Raw genomic sequence first — 19,734 nt, 5'->3', positions numbered from 1 at the left:
TGTTATTACAAAATATTTATATTTTAAAAACATAGCTTCTTTTTTTTTTTTTTTTTTTTTTTTTTTTTTTTTTTACTTTTTTTTCATCAAAGTATCCTAAAAAAGTATCACATGTTCTGAAAAAATATTAAACAGCAGAACTGTTTCCAACTTTGTTAATGAATCATCATATTAGAATGATTTCTAAAGGATCATGTGATGATGATCCTAAAAATTCAGCTTTGCATCACAGAAATAAATGATAATTTAAAGTATAATAAATTTAAAAACAATTATTTTAAATTGTAATAATATATCACAATATTACATTTTGTTTCTGCATTTTTGATCAAATAAATGCAGGCTTGATGAGCCGAAGAAACTTCTTTCAAAAACATTAAAAATAGTAATGTTTCCAAACTTTTGGTCTGTACTGTATGTATATATATATATATATATATATATATATATTTTTTTTTTTTTTTTTTTTTATGTGCGCATTTGCTTATATAGCAAGAACAGAAAAAACAATAAATAAATATAGATAAAGAAAGAAAGAGGTTTAGATGTGTGTGTTTTTAAATGTCTTTATTCGCACACAGCAGTGGTTAACATACTGTAAGCTATTCTTTGTTAGATTCGCATATGCAAATGAGGGACTCAAATGGCATCTAGTTTGAAGAATGAACCAATGTTTTTGGATGACAAGAACACTTTAAACATTAAAGCATCATCTTTTAGACCAACATAGTTACACTCCTCTTACTTCAGTCATTGTTCACTGGCGGCTCGATCAATACAATAAAACCTGAAGCAAAAGCAGAACTAGTTGACCCCAGAAGAGTGAAGGGAAAAGGAAAAAGAGAAAACAACTAGCAGAGAAGAAGAGCAGACAGAGGGACAGAAGGCGTCATATCGCTCTAGTTGAACAGATGAGGCTGGGAGAAGTGACAGTGTGCTAGGGGTGTTTTCAGGGCCTTTTTCTGTGGCTGTCTGTCCACATCAGGGACTGATAGAGCTGCCTGGTGGCTGGTGTGTCATAGCAGGGGGGTGAGCGGATGCTGTGCACTCTTCTCGTGGAAAAATGATGGATTTGGTTTGATCTAAAGCACAGGAACAGGTTTTCCACTGCAAGGGCTGGTGCTGTCATTCTGCATGACTGTGGCTTCCTCTTCGCATTTAACTTCACACTTTCTGCCTGGGTGCTGTCTTTTTTTTGTTCGTAATAGGGGAGAGTGGGGTAAACCGTGCCAAGTTTTCCTGAACTTGTCTGAAAATGATTTCAAAAACTGTAGAAATGTGATCAAATGCCTCCCTAGGGTTTAGAGTAAGCTGCGTCATGTCAGGGGTAAAATGCGTCATTAGGAAATATGTGAACTATGTACATTCTAAACAAAAATATGATCATAAATGAGGGCGAAGACCTATTTTTTTCCTGTGCAATTAGATTCTAAAGCCATAGTTTGCTTGCGTTTTCATAAATAATCAGGAGAAGTTTTATATTCAGTATATTTGAATGCGTGTACACGTATTCATGATAACAAGATATATATGTTTTGACCTGGATAAACTTTTTGATATTTAAATCAATTTAGCATTCAAAAAAGTTTTTTGCTTAAAAAAATGTGTTAATCAATATATTTATATATATATATATATATATATATATATATATATATATATATATGTATATATATATATATATGTATATATATATTAGAAGCTATGTTGAACCCTTTTTAACAGTTTAGACACAATTTGATCGATTAACGATATGACCCAACTTACCCACTCTCTTTATAATTTGATGTTGGACTTGCAGTATGCTATATATTGATTTTAACACACATTGAAAAACTACAGGAAACTTTGGCTCAGTGATAAGCCCATAAACCAATTAAATGACTGATTTTATAAGTAATGCTATCCCTTAGTTTCAGCTCTGTCCATGAGAAATTATGAAAGAAGGAAGTTCATGGTTTGAAGCAGAGGGGACAGTACAAGTGCAAGTTAGGATTCATAATTACGGAAAATACTACGGTGTGTAAAAATCAGTTGCCATGGGATTCAAGACTTCATTACCACAAACAGGATATCAGCTTCATGGATGGAAAAACTTTAGACTGAATGTGTCAAAGCATTTCAGCAGATTGGGGTCATTTGTTACATTGTCTATGGTTATTGAAAACACTGTTTACACTATGTGCTGTATCCCAGAAGTCTCACGATAAATTTCACATTAGCTGCAGTGTTTATATGCTACCAGTCAAAGGTTTGGACATAGCCATTCATTCATCATTACTGTCATTTTCCATATTCTCTCAAAAAGCTTCATAAAGTGGGGCAACCTGAATGGATTTAAATAATACTGAAAGTGTTTACATGGATGATTAGCACTTGTTGGACCTGATCATGAGAAAAAGCTTTTTTAAAATATATTTAATATTTGCATTTAGTGATTTAGCAGATGTAATCAATTTACTTTTTTTTTTTTTTTTTTTTAATTTTCATTTAAACCTGTATAAATATAAAATATTTTTAGTATACTAAATAAATGTAAGCAAATTTGTTGTACCTTTTGAAATTATACTGGATAACTTGATCATGCAGCTGTAGTGCTGCTGCCATTAAAAATGACAACAAAGATAGATTTCACTCAAATTATTGTGCTGGTATTAATAAAAGTGGATTTTTGTACTGACTTGAAGATCATAGTAGGATACATCCCTGTACATTCACTATCATACAAAAGTTTCAGTAATTTTTTAAAAAGACATCTCTCATGCTCACCAAGGCTATAGTTTTTTAAATAAAATAAAAAAAAGGCATTTAATTAAGATACAGAAAAACATTAATATTGTCAACATTTATCATGATTTAAAATAACTTTTTTCTATTTTAATATATTTTAAAAGTTAAATAAATACATAAACAATACCGTTATGACCCAAAACTTTTAAACGGTAGTGAAAATCTTAAAACAAATATAAATATAACAAATTTAAATATAAAACAAACTGGCTTTCTCAAGCATCTGTTCAAAAGTGTTTTCTGTTCTCCACCCTCACCCCTCTCCTCAGCCACACACACACACACACACACACACACACACACACACACACACACACGCATTCAGAGGGGCTTAAGCCTCCAGAGAGTTGACATGTGGCACATAAGTTCTGTGTGAGGAGTGAAGGTGTGGTGAGATGCGTTGAGACAACGTTTCTTCAACTTACCATGACTTGGCCAGCTGTGTTTCCGCCTAACAGTGGGTGATGTGCAATTGGGGCTGATGGGTGTGTTCTGTTCATCTCTCTTTTTATGGATTCATCTGTTTATCCCTCCTGCCCCAGTGTCTGCCGAGAGGACGTGCCCTGTCACTTCAGGTGTGTCATGCTTCCCATATGCCATGGATATCTGAATCTCGGCCAATCAGACGCCACCCCACTGACCTTCTCCGGAGCTATGAGCATGATGGGAGTTGAAGGCCGGAGCTGGTGGCACACTGAATGTGAGAGACTCTTCTGAAGGAGGAGAATGGGAAGAGGCGGGGGGCTGTAGGGTCGAGTTCTCGCCCTGATACGATCGCAGGTTCGGGTTAGATGCTGTTTTTGTTGGGACGGAACCCTGCCCCCATCCCTCGACATCTCTTGCACCCCTCCTGTGCTAGCTGTCGGTGCGTGCTCGGCCGGCCTAGGTGTGGATTTACATGGCTGTTAATTAGAGTGGAAGAAGTGATTGGCTGCTGGATGCATTGTGGTAAAGAGTGCACAGATGCAGCCACGCTGGCGAGAGTAACGCAGGCAGGCATGGTGCATCAGCCCACGTCACACTGCTGCAGCTCAGCCGAGCCCTGCCCTGTCTAACACGATTTGCAGAGTGTCACCACCGTCACACTGCTCCTGTACCGCAATACCCCTCCCTCTATTCTCTTTTACCCCTTCCTCGGATCCTTATTTTGCTCCATCTATCCCTAACCGTTTCTGTTCTGTAAGCCAAACTACCACTTTCCCGGTCTGTATACTCTTTCTGTGGGGATTAAGTTTAGTGGGAACCTAAGGGGTTTAAGAGAAGGCATCAAAAAAAAAAAAAAAAAAACCCAACAAAACCTGTAGGCTTATTTAGATGTTCAAAGGTGAGATGTGCCATTAAACAAGTTTGCAAAACTAAAGATTGTTTCCAAACAGGTTTCCCTGTCTGCTATTGATCAGAAAATCTGATAGTCCTGCCCCTAACTCAAACTATTGGATAAATCAATATTGTTCTCGCAGTTTGTACACTTTTCTTGGGAATACACTTACTTATTGTTTTACAATAAAATGCTGGGTCCCACTTTATATTAGGTCTCCTTAACTACTATGTACTTACATATAAATTAATAGAAAAAATTCAATTCAATTCAAGTTTATTTGTATAGCGCTTTTTACAATACAAATCGTTACAAAGCAACTTTACAGAAAATTGTTTCTACAATATTTAGTAGTAGCTAGTAGTTTGTGCACGTTTGACAGGATTTTATAAAAATAAAAATAATAATAATAATACAAGACGTAGTCAGCTAGATGATGAACTATCAATATTATTAATTAATAGTAATTATATGATGCAGTCACACATGTAGCAATAATTGTTAGTTCTGTTTGTTGATTCAAGGTTAGGATCATCTGGGGTCCTTTGAGGGTCAGCATCATCTCTTCTCAGGTGTTCTGGATCCAGACTGGAGCTTGTGTAAATCCTAGTTACCACGGGATGTAAATCCCGTGGCAAAACATAGAAACAAAATAGAGACATCATTAGCATAGCTGCTGATCCAACAAAGTAAAATTAGTTTAACCCAAGCTAAAGAATAAAAATGCAGATGCAACTACACTCACAATTTAAGAGATACATTATTCGAATGCTTAGCGAAAGAGATGCGTTTTTAATCTAGATTTAAACAGAGAGAGTGTGTCTGAACCCCGAACATTATCAGGAAGGCTATTCCAGAGTTTGGGAGCCAAATGTGAAAAAGCTCTACCTCCTTTAGTGGACTTTGCTATCCTAGGAACTACCAAAAGTCCAGTGTTTTGTGACCTTAGGGTGCGTGATGGGTTGTAGCGTGGTAGAAGGCTAGTTAGGTACGCAGGAGCTAAACCATTTAGGGCCTCATAGGTAAGTAATGATAATTTGTAACTGATACGGAACTTAATAGGTAGCCAGTGCAGAGACTGTAAAATTGGGGTAATATGATCATATTTTCTTGACCTGGTAAGGACTCTAGCTGCTGCATTTTGGACTACCTGTAGCTTGTTTATTGACGAAGCAGGACAACCACCTAGAAGTGCATTACAATAGTCCAGTCTAGAGGTCATGAAAGCATGAACTAGCTTTTCTGCATCAGAAACAGATAACATGTTTCGTAGCTTGGCAATGTTTCTAAGATGGAAGAATGCTGTTTTTGTAACATTGGAAATATGATTTTCAAAAGACAAATTGCTGTCCAATATAACACCCAGATTTCTGACTGTAGAGGAAGTAACAGTACATCCGTCTAGTTGCAGATTGTAATCTACAAGATAGTAAAAATACACTTATTGTGTACATATATGTTCTTAATTTGTACTTATATTTAAAAAAATGCCTGTGTAACCTTATCTTACAATTACTCTTACACCTTAAACTCACCCTTAAACCTAGCCATACCACCTGTCTCTAATCTTACCCAAATCTCACTTCAATAGTGGGAAAAGTGTTTTGCAATACAAGATGAACACAGTAAGTACATTGTACTTATTTTTTTATGTAAGTACAGTAGTTAAAGACATATAATATAAAGTGGGAAAAAATATGCTGTAGTGATTACCTATTTGTAGGCCAACCCAGAAGTAAGCATCATGCAAGATATTTCCATTGGTTTTAGGACTATTGCAGAAAATAAGCTCTGTCACCAACAAAAGTTTGTTTCATCATGAAAATCTTTACAAATGAACACAACCTTTATGAATTTTAAAGCCTAAATACAATCGTCAGAAGTAAAAAGCTAAATGTAGGCTATAAATGAACAACACATGACTTCAGTATCATCGCCATTCTGACGATTCTTTCAGTCTTTATTTAGACAAAAGATTCCCTAAAAGTTTGAGTTAGAATAGCATTTATCTAAAAACCCATTGACTTTAGGACATCGGAAGCGGAAGTACTAAAATGCTAATTGTTTTTCCAGATTTGGCCTTCAGCATACTATTGAAAATTTATGCACTGCACCTTTAAGAATTCTTGTCCAAAAATTCTGCATTGCTATGAAGAACCCGAGACAAAACAACCACAATGTAAAAATTACTTTTACCGTATTTTCCGGACTATAAGTCGCACTTTTTTTCATAGTTTGGCTCGACCTGTGACTTATAGTCAGGTGCGACTTATCAAAATTAATTTGACATGAACCAAGAGAAATGAACTAAGAGAAATCATTACCGTCTACAGCCACGAGAGGGCGCTCTATGCTGCCCAGTGCTCCTGTAGCCTACCACTGAGCAGCATAGAGCGCCCTCTCGCGGCTGCGGCTGGTAATGTTTTATCTTGGTTCTTGGTTCTAAATAAATGCGACTTATAGTCCAGTGCGACTTATATATGTTTTTTTCCTCATCATGACGTATTGTTGGACTGATGCGACTTATACTCAGGTGCGACTTATAGTCCGAAAAATACGGTACACATTTAAAACTCAACAAATATTACATGAGGTAAATAATATTCATGAATATAATAAAATAATATTCATAATATTCATGACCTGACTACAACTATTTGAGACATTCTGCTAATTATTTTATAATTATTATGCATTTTTTTGTTATCAATGCTTAAGAACTGTTATTTACATTCAGTCATTCTTTGTTTATTCTGTGAGGGAACTTGACCGATTATAACAGGTTAACAAGATAAAGTACACTCTTTAAAGTAAAGGCTCCAAAAGGGTGTTTTACAGTGAAGAACCTTTCAGTGAGCAGTTCTTGAAAGAACCATTTTGAAGAACATTTAAAAAATCTAAAGAAATTTTTTCCTCTATAAAGAACCTTTTCTGCATTTGAAATATCAATGCCAATAAAGAACCTTTTTTATGTAAGCAGTATTCAGTGCAAATGCACTGCACCTTTAAGAAAGTTAAATGGCCATTGACATGACAAACTTGTGAAAAAATGGATGCATCTGGACAAAGAAACCTCTCTTTGGCTTCTTTTACGTATTGGGACTCTGGTCCCATTGGTGTCAGTGCTATTTGTGTGATGTCATAATCAGCATCTGTTGGCATGGCGATGGTGGCATGGCAGTTAGTCTCATGACAGGGGTGGCAAATTGATGATCCCCTCTCATTTAGTGCAGAAGAATAAGTAAGGACCAAGTTCTCATGGTTCTTTCAGTTTAAATGCATGGTGACATTATATGAAAGCACTGGGGGGGTCAGAGACTCAGACCTCCACCCAGACTGGCCCATAATAACCGGGGTCTTAAATCAACACCAGGCTTGTAATAACATTTCAGCCAGTGTTATTCCTCTAGCAATTAAGGCCTTCACAAGGCTCCGGTTTTGTGTCTGATGCCTCCTTTGATTTTTCAGTCCAGCCTGGTGGTGGGCTTTTTCCCTTGTTTCTTTTTTTCCGCTGAACGTTTGCTTCTCTCCTTACAGATGTGGCAAAGAGTACGGAATTGCACTCATGCCCAAAGCGTCTACATTTCACCTCTGATCCCCCCAGGGTTTTGTAACTAAACACACACATACATGCATGTTCAGTGAGAGGTGTTAAGTAAGTGTCAGAAAATAGGTGCTTTTGTTTATGGGTCTATACATGAGCTGTATGCAAGAATATCCCAACAAAACAGTTTTTGCTGGTGAGATTTTTTTGTAGCATGTCAGCTAATTTAATATGAGAAACCAGGTGCATGTTTACCAGGAGTGAGAGAATCAATTCTCTGATGCATTGAGATTCTAAATAATTATAATTAAATAAATTATGTAATAATTAGATAATTATGAATCGATCAACAGACATTCATCCAATCAAATTTTGTATTAATTTTTTTATTCAGAAATTTGAAATACAGATCTCATTGAAAAACACATGGCATAGAAAAAATGCAGTGTGCCAAGTATATTTGAAGGAAGTAAATGTTACAACGAACAAACAAACAATAAATAAATAAATAAAATAATAAGATTCCTGAAATGTATTGTCATTACTCCAGGCTTCAGTGTCACATGATCCTTAGCAAATCATTCTGATATGCTAATTTGGTGCTCAAAATGCTTTTTTATTAATATTATATAATTTTTTTTGAGGATTTAATTACTAAAAAAAACTATTAATTTCTTTCAAAATGAACAAAATGCTGATTTTTAAACAACAGTGCATTCACAAAGGCAGGTTGCTTGCATGCAGCTTTTCATTTAGACAGAACAAAAGCTGCAGTCATAATACTATTAGACCTGCTTATTATATTAAATTTGCTGGGTCACCGAAGTCATTTTATTTCCTGTTTTTATGCACAATCTTTATAGAATTTCGATACAAGCAACCTTAACTCTCTGGATATTTGAGCTGATAAGCTGAGATGAATCGGGAATAATTTCCGAATCGAATCTCGACTTGAATCGAAATCAGACTGAATCGCGAGGTACCTAAAGCCTTATGCTAATGTATGCTTGTAATAGATTGAGTAATGTTAAAACATACTAAAAAGGGTGAAAGTGCAAGGAAAGTATTTGCATTTAAAGTCGACACTGTCGAAGATCTTTTCTCTCTAGAAACTCAGCTGTAGGAAAAGCAGAGACGGTGTTAACAACAGCAATTACCTGCTTCTTAGGAGGAAGAAAAGGGAGGGGACCTTCATGCGCTTGTGTGTCTTTGGATATGCTGAGTGCTGTGTCAACCCTGTGCATGTTTATGGGCGGCACCTTCATTTGTCTAATATATCTGTTTTTCCCTTTTTAAGGTTCTAGACACCAGGGGGCTTCAGGGGGCCTTCTCGCAGTAGCTGATACAATCCACCCCTGAGTGTCTCCGTCTCTGTCTCTTTCTTTCTCTCTTTCTGTAGCAGGTCTTTGAAGTGGGGTGATGAGGGTAAGTTAATTATCCCCATTACACAGGCCTGGCTACATCCAGCCCTGCCTCAGCCCCAGCCTTCCTCTGCCTATAATTACACTGAGAGGGAGGCAGAAGCTGTCAGCAACATTTAAAACAGACCCTCTGATAAAAACACTCCAGCAGAGAGAGCGAGAGAGAGAAAGAAAGACACTGCCCCCAGATGTTAATGTAGACATTTTAAGTGATCGAAGAGAGTAGTGAAGAGTGCAAAGCAGGTATCTCTCTCCGAGCATTGACTTTTGAAGTCTAAATTCAGGGATTGCTCTTGTAAATTTTGAAATCTGCTTCGTGTCTTGGCCACGTCACCGTTTCAGGTGTGCATTATTTTTCTAATAATTAAACAGCTCGACATCCATTATCCTTTACTTCAGTTACCAAAACCTTTGTAGAAATGTTTTCCTTGTCACAGAGGCTTTTTGCTGTTTTTATCGCTTGATTTAATTAATCATGATGTTGATAAAAAATGTCAGTGGACATTCAGTGCGTTGACAATTGATAAGGAATTTTAATACAAAAAACATGGTGTAATGTTGAAAGACTGGGCATGAAGAAGCAAGCGGCTGAAATGTTGTTTTTCTTATCACAGTTTGAAGCTCTGCTCTCTCCGTCTTTTTTTTTTTTATGGCTCGTCTCCTCCAAACACAACAGCGCGGAAACCTCTAAAACTCACCAATACTTCTCAATAACATTACTGTCCCTTAAATTCAGCCCACAAACTCGCACTTAAGACACGGCAAAACTTAAGTTCATTTCTGAAAGCTCATGATAAATGCTTTGCTCTAAGAAATCTATCATGGGAAGGAACAAGATTATAGAAATAACAAGATACCGTGGGTGAAATATGAGCTGGTTTTGGATGAAGAGGAAAGAGATAACAGCATGAGATTAGGATGAAATCTAAAGAAGTCTCGCTGGCTTCTTTTGATGTTTTATAAAATATATACGACATGGCGACTATGAGAAAGGCTGCTCACTGTGTTAGCTTATCCTCGTGACTTGATTTTTATCCTGTTATGCTTTTACATTTCGCTACGCTCTTCTTCCTCCCTCCCATTTTTCTCTATAATCAGGAGTCCATGTTCTGTGGCAGGAAAGCTATGAGTTTAGAAAAGCGGTCCAAGATGCAAGCACGTACATCGTACATTGCTGCTCGCCTGTTGGGCAAACTTTATAGCTCGTGTTCAGAATATTTGTCTTTAGTGTAATTCGGCGTTCGTTTTTATGCGTTTCAATGAAGACCTCACCTGTTCTGTACGCTCTCAGAACAGTCTAATTGCAAAAAATTAACCTGTCAGATGCTCACATGGCAGTAACCTAAACTGGAGCAGTCAGATTGGAGGGACCTGTATGTTTTCTTTCTTTTTCTCTCTCCTTTTCTTTAGCTCTGTACTGCACTCTGTGGGGTTCCAATGGCTTCCCTGAGCCAAAGCACTGAGGCGAGCAATTAAAATGGAAAATGACAGCATGAGGGATGATGATTACCGTTATACAAAAAGCCACATTTATGAATTTAGCAGATAACTGTCACTTCTCCCTTGACTCTTATTTGCCCCGTGCTTTTGTTAACTTAATGTCTTCAGCGATTCTCACCCGAGGAGAGGGCCAGAGTTCTCTTTTTAATTACTCTGACACTTGACACTTCTGAACTGATTTTCTGTTTAAACAGAAGAATCAAGTATTCTTTCTTTTCTTTTTTTTAAGTCGATGAGGAAGCGCGCATTAATTTATACAGCACCTGGAAATTGATTTTGATGTGAGCTTTTTGGGGCTGTTTTATTTATTTACTGAAAAAAAATCCATGTAGCTACTCTGAGAAATTAATTGCCTAGAGGATGTTAATGGACAACAGTCTAGTATCCCTTAGGATCCCTTGCGTCACTGTAAGAGGAGTAATCTCTCACTTTTAGGAGATAAATGGCAGTGTTTTCTGTGCAGATCTGTCATTCAATTCTTAGTTTGTCTGCTGACTGCACGCATATGCTCATGAGACGAAGTCTGAAAGGATGTGCTTGTGTCCACCTCAAAATAAAATTAATGTAAATATATAATGTATGTATAACAATACTTTATATATTTCTATTCATCCCATCTACAAAAACCTACATTGAAAATGAAAATGAAATATATATATATATATATATATGTATATTTGTATTATTATCTAAATAAAATGAAGGAAACAAATTGCAGATTTAAATAATTTAATAATTGTAAGAAATCTAATTTAAATCTTATATATATATATATATATATATATATATATATATATATATATATATATATATATATATATACACACACACATATACATGCACTTATTTGCATTTATTTGCATCATATTTTATTTTCTTCTTTTAATGTAAATATTTACATTAAAGGAATAAAAACACCACTTTGCACAACTGAGTAATAATAAATGATTATGTAAATGAATCATTTTTTCCTAGTTCACTAGAATGATTTATCTGAACAAAATGACTTAACTAACTAAAATAAATCATAATTCTCACATCTATCCAGAGAGAGAGAGAGAGAGAGAGAGAGAGAGAGAGAGAGAGAGAGCACTACTTCTGAGCTATTCTAAAATGTAGTTTTGTATTTTCGTTGCTTCCCAACACTCATCATCTTATTATTATGGCACTCCTAAATTTAAAAACTGCAAACCCTTTTGCAGTCATTAGCTGTCTCATCTGTTCAGTCAGATTTATTTTAGCCCTCTGAAATGAATAACATGATCGGTTATAGCAACCTCTGACTGATCTCAGGCCTTCTTACGTGTTTTCATTTATAAATTGAAGCATCAAAAAAGCAATTTTGCAACTGACATTCACAAACAGGCTTTTTGTATTCCAGCCACGCGACATAAATACCATCACAGTCTCCTCATGTGCGGGCATGATGTCCTCGCATATTTCAGCGTGTGCAGCACATGTATCGACAGCTGAGAGGGTGATGGAGGGCGCGAGCGGGGTTTTATTATTTCAGGTCCATGTGGAGAGGATCCTCAGGGTGTCGTCATCAGTCCTAGTGAGAGCAGACATCCAGAGCACTGGCTCCAACAGTCTGGCACCACACTGTAAAGAGATCCAGCTTCCACACACCAGCCAGATCAATAGAGAGAGAGGGAAGAGAGAGACTTCTGGAAGATTCTCTGTTGCAGATGCGCCAGGTGGATTAGGCCACAAAGGATGGCCCGGACGGACTGCGGTGCATTAGCGGTAAAAGGAAGTATGGTGTCTCGTCAGGACGCATTAAGATTCATCGACTCTAATGTTGCGTTTCCACAGTTGTTAACATCTGAACCTAGCAAAGTTTTGTATATTTTTATTAAAAAGACAAACAAGCAAAAAAATGTACAGTGGAAAAAATGGACGTAGACGTGATTTCACATTTAACACATTTCACAAATAATTCAGAAGTAATGGCAAAAAATATATATTTTGAAGCAGAAAGACTAAAATAGTAGGTTTTTGTTTAATCTTTGTTTTAACTTTGAAAAATATTTTTTATGTTTAATGTATATTTACATTGAAAAAATAAATTGTTAGTAAATATCACAAAAAATATCATAATAAAATAAGAAACCACATGTTACGTTAAATTTCTTGTGAAATTTGAACGTACAAAGACTGTAATATTAATTTCTTGCAGAATACACTGTATTTACAACATTAAAAAGGTTTTTTTTTTTTTTTACACAGGAATTCATGCTAAAATAGCTTTGAAACAGTTTTTACTAAGAAATTGTAAAAGTTATTAAAGGTAATTAAGAAGCTGCAATTTTTGAATTCAATGTGACATTTTGAAGTAAAACAATTGAAATATAAATTTCTTGCTAAATGTACTCTAATAAACAGCTTTCACTAAGTTTTCACTAAGAAATTGTTAGTAAGTATCACAAATAATTAAGAAACTCAGTAACATATTAAATTAAATGTGGAATTTTGAAGTAGAATGAAATATACATTTCTTGTTAAATGTACTTTAATAATCTTTGTTTTATTTACAACTTGGAAAATATTTTTTACATGTACATTTATACAAAAAAATAGCTTTGAAACTGTTTTCACTAAGAAATTGCTAGTGAATTTCACAAATAATTACATAGAAATGACAATTAAAATAAATATTAATGAACAAAACTTTTAAAAGACTTTTAAAACGAACTCCAATGCTTAAGGATTTCTAATAAAAACAGCAAATTTGCATACTTTTTTTTTTTGTCTACCGCTATCAATTTCTCAATATTCTTTTCTAAGTCATAGAAACGCTTTTGTGGATTTTTTTCTGTTACTGTTGGAGCAGACACAAACACAAAAGTTATACTTGTTGTAGGTTCCATTCACTTCTACAGAAGTTTACCCAGTAAATGTGAAAAGGGTCCATTTAGGCTAGAAAATGAAGGAACTTGAGGAAAACAAGATAGAAGGTATAGAAGGAATGAAGATGAGTGAAGGTTGAAAGGTCAGAAAGTGAAGGCCTAACACTTTCTTTTCCCCAGGACGTCTGGATGGGATTGGACTGTGATCATGGGATGGAGGGGAGGAGCAAGTATCTTCTTATTGGAGAGCTGTCAGCTCTGATGCAACTCTACCAGACCATTTTATTTTCCCTGTAACCCTGTACTTCCCTCCCGCATTGATTACCTATGACACACGCTAGCACGGCTAACCATTACTTTGGTTTTCACGCGTCGCTATCCTCCTGTGGCCACTGTCCAGTAGCACTGCTGTCGCCATCCCGACATCTGCCTCTCCGCAGGAGTTATGGCCAAACTGTTGGGCCGTAATAAATTCACCTCTTCCATCCTTCTTTCTCTCTCTCTCTGCTGCTGTCTTCACCTCTCTTACCTCCATAACTAACCTGTTTTTCCACATAAGCTGCAAATTGTCCTGCGCTGGTGATGTATGGTGCCAGGAATATTTTTACAGCCAGTTCTCTCACACTGTCGCTCTGTATATGTGGTATAGTTCAACAGCATTGTTTCACGAGCCCAGGGAGAGGATTCGGAGAACACAGCCAGACGAAATGTCTCGTTCTCGTCCAGACGCTAATCGCTCTCAGAGCTCTGACCTGAGAGTCCCTGCCAAAACTGCAAATATTCCTACTGAATTTCATGAAACTAATACACCCACTGTACAGTAAGTGTACAAAAGGAAGTCACACATGCAGATATGCACGTGTTCTGAAGAAAAATAATTTGTGGGTGGTTGCTAGTATGTTTCCATGCACTTGCTAAGGTGTTCTGATTGGTTGCTAGGGAATTGCTAGGTGGTTGTGTATTGTTTGCTTTAAGTTTTCTTAAGTTGAATATGGTTGTTAAGTTATTTGCTTGCTATTCAGTTGTTAAGTGATGACGTAAGAAGAGCTGTTTCCAGGTCCAGGCCTCAATTTGCTTCACTTGAGAATACGACCTCAGCAGCTGTTTATGAGTACTGTTTATTCATATTAATAATTTAAGCTAAACGCTTTCAAACTTACGGTATACACTACAGTCTCCGTGCTCACAGCGTCCCAAACACAAATAATTTTATATATTTTTCTGGGACTATCTGGGACTTCGGTATGGAGTTAAAGGTTAAGATTATAACTTTTTCGCTAGTATTCTATCACATTGTGAGTTTATATTAGCACCTTTTGTTGTTTTCTCATGGAAACTGATAGAGCGTTTGGACACGGAAGCGATGCTATGTGACGTCAGACTTAACAAGCGAATAGTGCAACAGGGTTTAAGCTGCATGTAAAAAAATCTATCTATATATCTAAATATATATATATATATATATATATATATATATATATATATATATATATATAAATTAGGGGTGTAACGGTACGTGTATTTGTACCGGACCGTTTCGATACAGGGCTTTCGGTACGTGTGCACCGAATGGCCGAATGCAATATTTTGTGTGCAGAACATAGGTACATTTTTGTGTTTCTACACGAACATATGAAGTGGGGAAAGTCTCCGCCTTCAGCGCAAATCCCGCCCTGCAGCTGATTCTGAAGTTTTCAAAAGGCATCACGCGAGTGTGAATAATGAACATCTCTACAACTAGGAAAAAAACGACCGTAATTCAAACGCAGCTCCCGTCGGCATTTAAACAGACCTTTGCTCTTAATTCCGATCGGTCCAATGCAATAACGAAATCTGAGCAGGTCTAAAAACTGAATCTGTTGATGCTGCACTTTACACTTTGGAAAAATAATATATATATTTTTTTAATATGAGCAGGCCTACAAGCTGGGATTGGTAATGCTGCACTGTAATCATAGTTGTTTATTTATATTTTTCATTATATATTTTATTATGGGATATTGGTTTGAGACTGAGAGTATTTTATTCTTTTTTTATTTTATATATATTTTATTAAAAAGTGTTTAAAAAAAGTGTAAACAAATTGTAAATTTTTTTATAGTAATAAACAACCTGCAGTTTAATGTTTGCATTTTTTTCCCTTATTGTACCGAAAATTAACCGAACTGTGACTTTAAAACCGAGGTACGTACCGAACCGTGATTTTTGAATACCGTTAGACCCCTTTACACCCGTTTAGAATAAGAAACCTCTGGCCAAAACATTAAAAAATCGTACCTACCAAGTACTGTAAAAATATTATTATATACTGTGATTCAAAAATAATTTGTATCGAAATATTACCAGTTTATTCTTATACTAATTTTAATTTATTTTCAAAACAGTACTAACTTTATTTGCATATGTAAAAAACAAACATTCAAAATGTTACTACATTGACCTCATATTACTTTAATTATTCTTAAAATGTCACTTTAATCTTATAATGCTTTATTCTTGAAGCTCATTCTTAGAAAATGCTTATTAAACAGTGATGCTCAATATGTCATAACTTTATTCTCCCTTTTGAAAAATTCCTTTGTACTATAGGACAGTATAAAAGTCCTCAGCAAGCACCACTAATTCTTTGAATCGTCACGTTATTAACCATAGTTCTTTCACTCATATGAATGCAGCGTGTTCCTCTGGCTTCTGTACGTTATTTTGAAGATGAGTGGAAAAGGTTGAGTCTTGGCCAGTTAAGTGGCACTCAGTTCATGGGTCTCACCTTCCTTTTTCTTCTCAGGCAGCTTCAACCTCACCACCGTGTGCTACCTGTCAATACGATTCATCTCCCTCATACTCGCCTCTCTTTTTTCGCCGGGTGCCAGGGGAGTATCAGTGTGCCGTTTTGGCGGAGAGTGATGGGTTGGTGTCAAGTGTGTGTGTTGGGTTGTTGATAGGAGGATGTGTGCTGTCGTAGGGTATCATGTCGGACCGAGGCGAGAGGCCTATCTGAGCTGAGCTGCTTTGCCTCTCTCCCGGTCACCTTTCACTGGCAATTAGTGTCCTACCAGCAAACCGCTCACAAGTTGTCAGGAGTGCTTATCATGAAGATCAGCGCCTATCAGTCTCTCCATCTCTTCCTCTCACGTTCTCTCACTTCAGTTTGCTTTGTACCGCTCTGTGCTTGCCATCTCACTTTTCATATGCATGTGTGTGTGATGGGTCCCAAATGCCCCTTTACTTGTAAAAGTTTTATGTAGTGTGGTCATTTGCAGGGTATCATCGATGTTTCAATCAACAGCACTCATGCTCTCTTGTCCTTCTACATGCCAGCCGCTGTCCTTGTAAGCCCTCAATGGCTGGAATGTGTTCTTGCCACTTTCTGTTTCCTTGTTATTAGAGACCAAATCAAAAATGGGCTTTTTTGGCCTTCAGTGTTCTAGTGTGCTCCTCAAAGTCATGTTTAGCAGATAAACACATTTAGAATTTACAGTCTTTCAAATATTAAAAAAAAATATTTTCTAACTTCCTGTTTTAATAGGAAATATAATTACATGCTTTTTTTTTTGTAAAAACAGGCTTTCAGAACATTTCAAATGGAAATGTATTGCTTCCTTTCTTCTTTCCTGTCTGTCTGATTATTCCTCCCTTTCCTTACTTTCTGATCTGTCTATATTCCTTCCTGTCTGTATTTCTACCTTCCTTTTTGTCTATCTTCCTTCCCTTTACCTTACTTATTTCTGACTCCCTTCCTTCCTGTCTATGTTCTTTCATTCTTGTTTTTATGTCTGTTCCATCTTTCTTTCTGTCTGATCCTTCCTTTCTTTCTGTCTGTCTGTCTTTGTTCCTTTCTTTCTCACTTCCTTTCCTGTCTGTTTGTTTTCCTTTATATCTATGTTCCTATCTCTCTGGTTGTGTTCCTATCTTATTCTTTTCTTTCTTTTGTCCTTCCATATTGTCTGTCTGTGTTACACTCCTTTCCTTTCCTTTCCTTTCCTTTCCTTTCCTTTCCTTTCCTTTCCTTTCCTTTCCTTTCCTTTCCTTTCCTTTCCTTTCCTTTCCTTTCCTTTCCTTTCCTGTCCTGTCCTGTCCTGTCCTGTCCTGTCCTGTCCTGTCCTGTCCTGTCCTGTCCTGTCCTGCCTGTCCTGTCCTTTCCTGTCCTCTTTCTTTCTTTCTTTCTTTCTTTCTTTCTTTCTTTCTTTCTGTGTGTATGTCAAAGTGAATGACACCGACCTGTCTCGGCAGTGCAGGTTTTGATGGTAATGTGATGTGCTGGATTCCTGCTGTTCCAGCACAGTGTTGGTATCTGCAGGACTCCTGTAGACGTGTGTGTGAGTGAGAGAGCGAGAAACCCAGAGAGCATGTGTGTTTGTGACAGTGCTGGTGCTGACTGGTCCTGGCAGGCTGGAGATGTCGCTCTCCATGACGCGAAGTGTGCCAGAGTGGTGCTTTATCTCAGGGCTGACACACATACACACAGGGCATCATGATCCTTGGTTACCCTTTTCCCCATCATTCTCATATATATACGCTTTACTCTGCTCCCAAGACTGTATATTGCGGGTCCAGACTCAACTTCTGTCCAGGATCAACTTTAATGTCTATCATGTTTAACCCACTATATATAATTGCAGTATTTTAACATCTACAGAATGTTGATGTAAAACATTAATAGTATATTAAAACTAAAGCAAGCCTAATCACTGTAATGCAGCAGGATAAGTGTGCATGCATGTTTAATGTGAGTATCAGGAGATGTGGGAATTGAGTCGCATAAGAGGCCTGGCATAGAGGATCATGTGCAGACCTCGCGCTTTGTGCAGTACCATCCCAGACTTCCAGGTCAAATACTGAATACTCAAGAGAAGAGTGCAGTAAAGCTTAGCAGTGGATATACTTTTGCACATATACTATATTAAAGGAGGTAGAGAGACAATAGAGTTTGCAAGAAGTTAGAAAATAAAGAGTTAATTATTGAATGAATTTCAGTGGTTTTCAAGATTTGTTACTTGTAGTCTATGATATTACCCTTTTTTTTCTCAACGATCTACCCTGATAAATCTACATACCTTGATATATTTTCAATTATGAAAAAGCTGCTTGTTTTCAATTCTTCAATTCTTTTTTAATTAACAAAAACTGAGAATATTGATAATTAACATGTTCAATAACTGTTTAAAGAACTGTTCTCAATGTTCTTCAATAAGAACAGTATTTTTTGAAGGGGAAAATAGTATGATTGTAGTTTATGTTTTGATGTTATTTGTTTTTTTAGAATTTTACTTTATGTTTAAAAAAAATAAAAATAAAACGACTTAAACATAACTTTTTTTGCGACAAGTCATGGCAATGGATTTTGGTGGGATTTTGAAAGATTGCCTGAAAAACCACCTCATGCGAGCGTAAATTTTTTTTTTTTGATTTACGGGCGTTTTTGCGAAATTGACGCGCTTCCATTAGGCGTATTTTCAATTCGCGCAATTTGAAGGGTAATGAAAACGCTCCTTAAGACGAAATTTGTTGAGAGTTTACAACATTATTAAACTCTAGAAGAGAAGCATGTGAGATTACCAGTGTTTTCCTCTGAAGAAAAATCTGTATTTACTCACCATTTAATCTTCTTGCTGCTTAAAAAAAGAGTTAGAAATTAAACAGATCTTATACGTGCCTTTTCTTTTCTGTGTCTATGCAATTATTCAAAAGCCAAATGCATTGTCTCCTCTGCATTGCCACTTAATTGTATTTACAACTAGTTTTTCATGCTAACGTGAGTTCTGTTTCTCAGGATCACATCACAGGGCAAAAACCTCCTAAGCATTCCACCAGCGCAAGCGTGTTAAAGCTTGTAGAGGTGGAGCGGTCCACCTCATCTGCTCTCTGCCAGAGCCAGTGTGTGTGATAAATGGTGGGTGTGTGTGACGCCCCCCTCCACCCTCCCAGCATGTATAAGTTTTGCCTTTAATTACCATGGCTGATAATGTTTCCTATCCATAACTGTCTGTGCAGAGAGGAGGCCCGGTCTGCTTACTGATGCACAGGAGATACTAAACCAGCACCCCCCCCACCACCAGCCCTCCATCCACCTCCTCTTCCTCCATCTTTCAGCTTCATCTATGTAAGCAGGGCATCTTTCATTTCAATATTTCAATATTTATGCCTAATCTTTACAAGCGGAAAAGTTCAAAGTCATTGTAAGGGTATGTAACTTTCGCTGTCAATTACACTCTACTGGCAGTTGGGTCTGGGTGTTTATTTATTTATTTGTTTGACGGCCTTCCTGCTTGCACGAGAAGAAGGCCAGAGAAAGACAGCCCTGTCATATCTGAC

The 19,734-nt window shown here is 36.7% G+C and overlaps 1 long non-coding RNA gene across 4 annotated transcripts in view; it reads left to right on the top strand.

Moving 5' to 3' along the window:
- LOC132144700 (uncharacterized) overlaps positions 1-19,522 on the top strand; it is a 43,205-nt gene extending 23,683 nt beyond the window's left edge. For all 4 annotated transcript variants that reach the window (XR_009434386.1, XR_009434385.1, XR_009434387.1 and 1 more), the window contains exons 3-4: positions 19,193-19,312; positions 19,414-19,522. This is a non-coding gene — a long non-coding RNA (uncharacterized LOC132144700). The remainder of the gene's footprint in view (positions 1-19,192; positions 19,313-19,413) is intronic.
- Positions 19,523-19,734: the final 212 nt, after the last annotated feature.

The sequence above is a fragment of the Carassius carassius genome, chromosome 8 (genome assembly GCF_963082965.1).
Source record: "Carassius carassius chromosome 8, fCarCar2.1, whole genome shotgun sequence".
NCBI lineage: Eukaryota > Metazoa > Chordata > Actinopteri > Cypriniformes > Cyprinidae > Carassius > Carassius carassius.
This window is presented reverse-complemented; position numbering and strand designations above follow the sequence as displayed.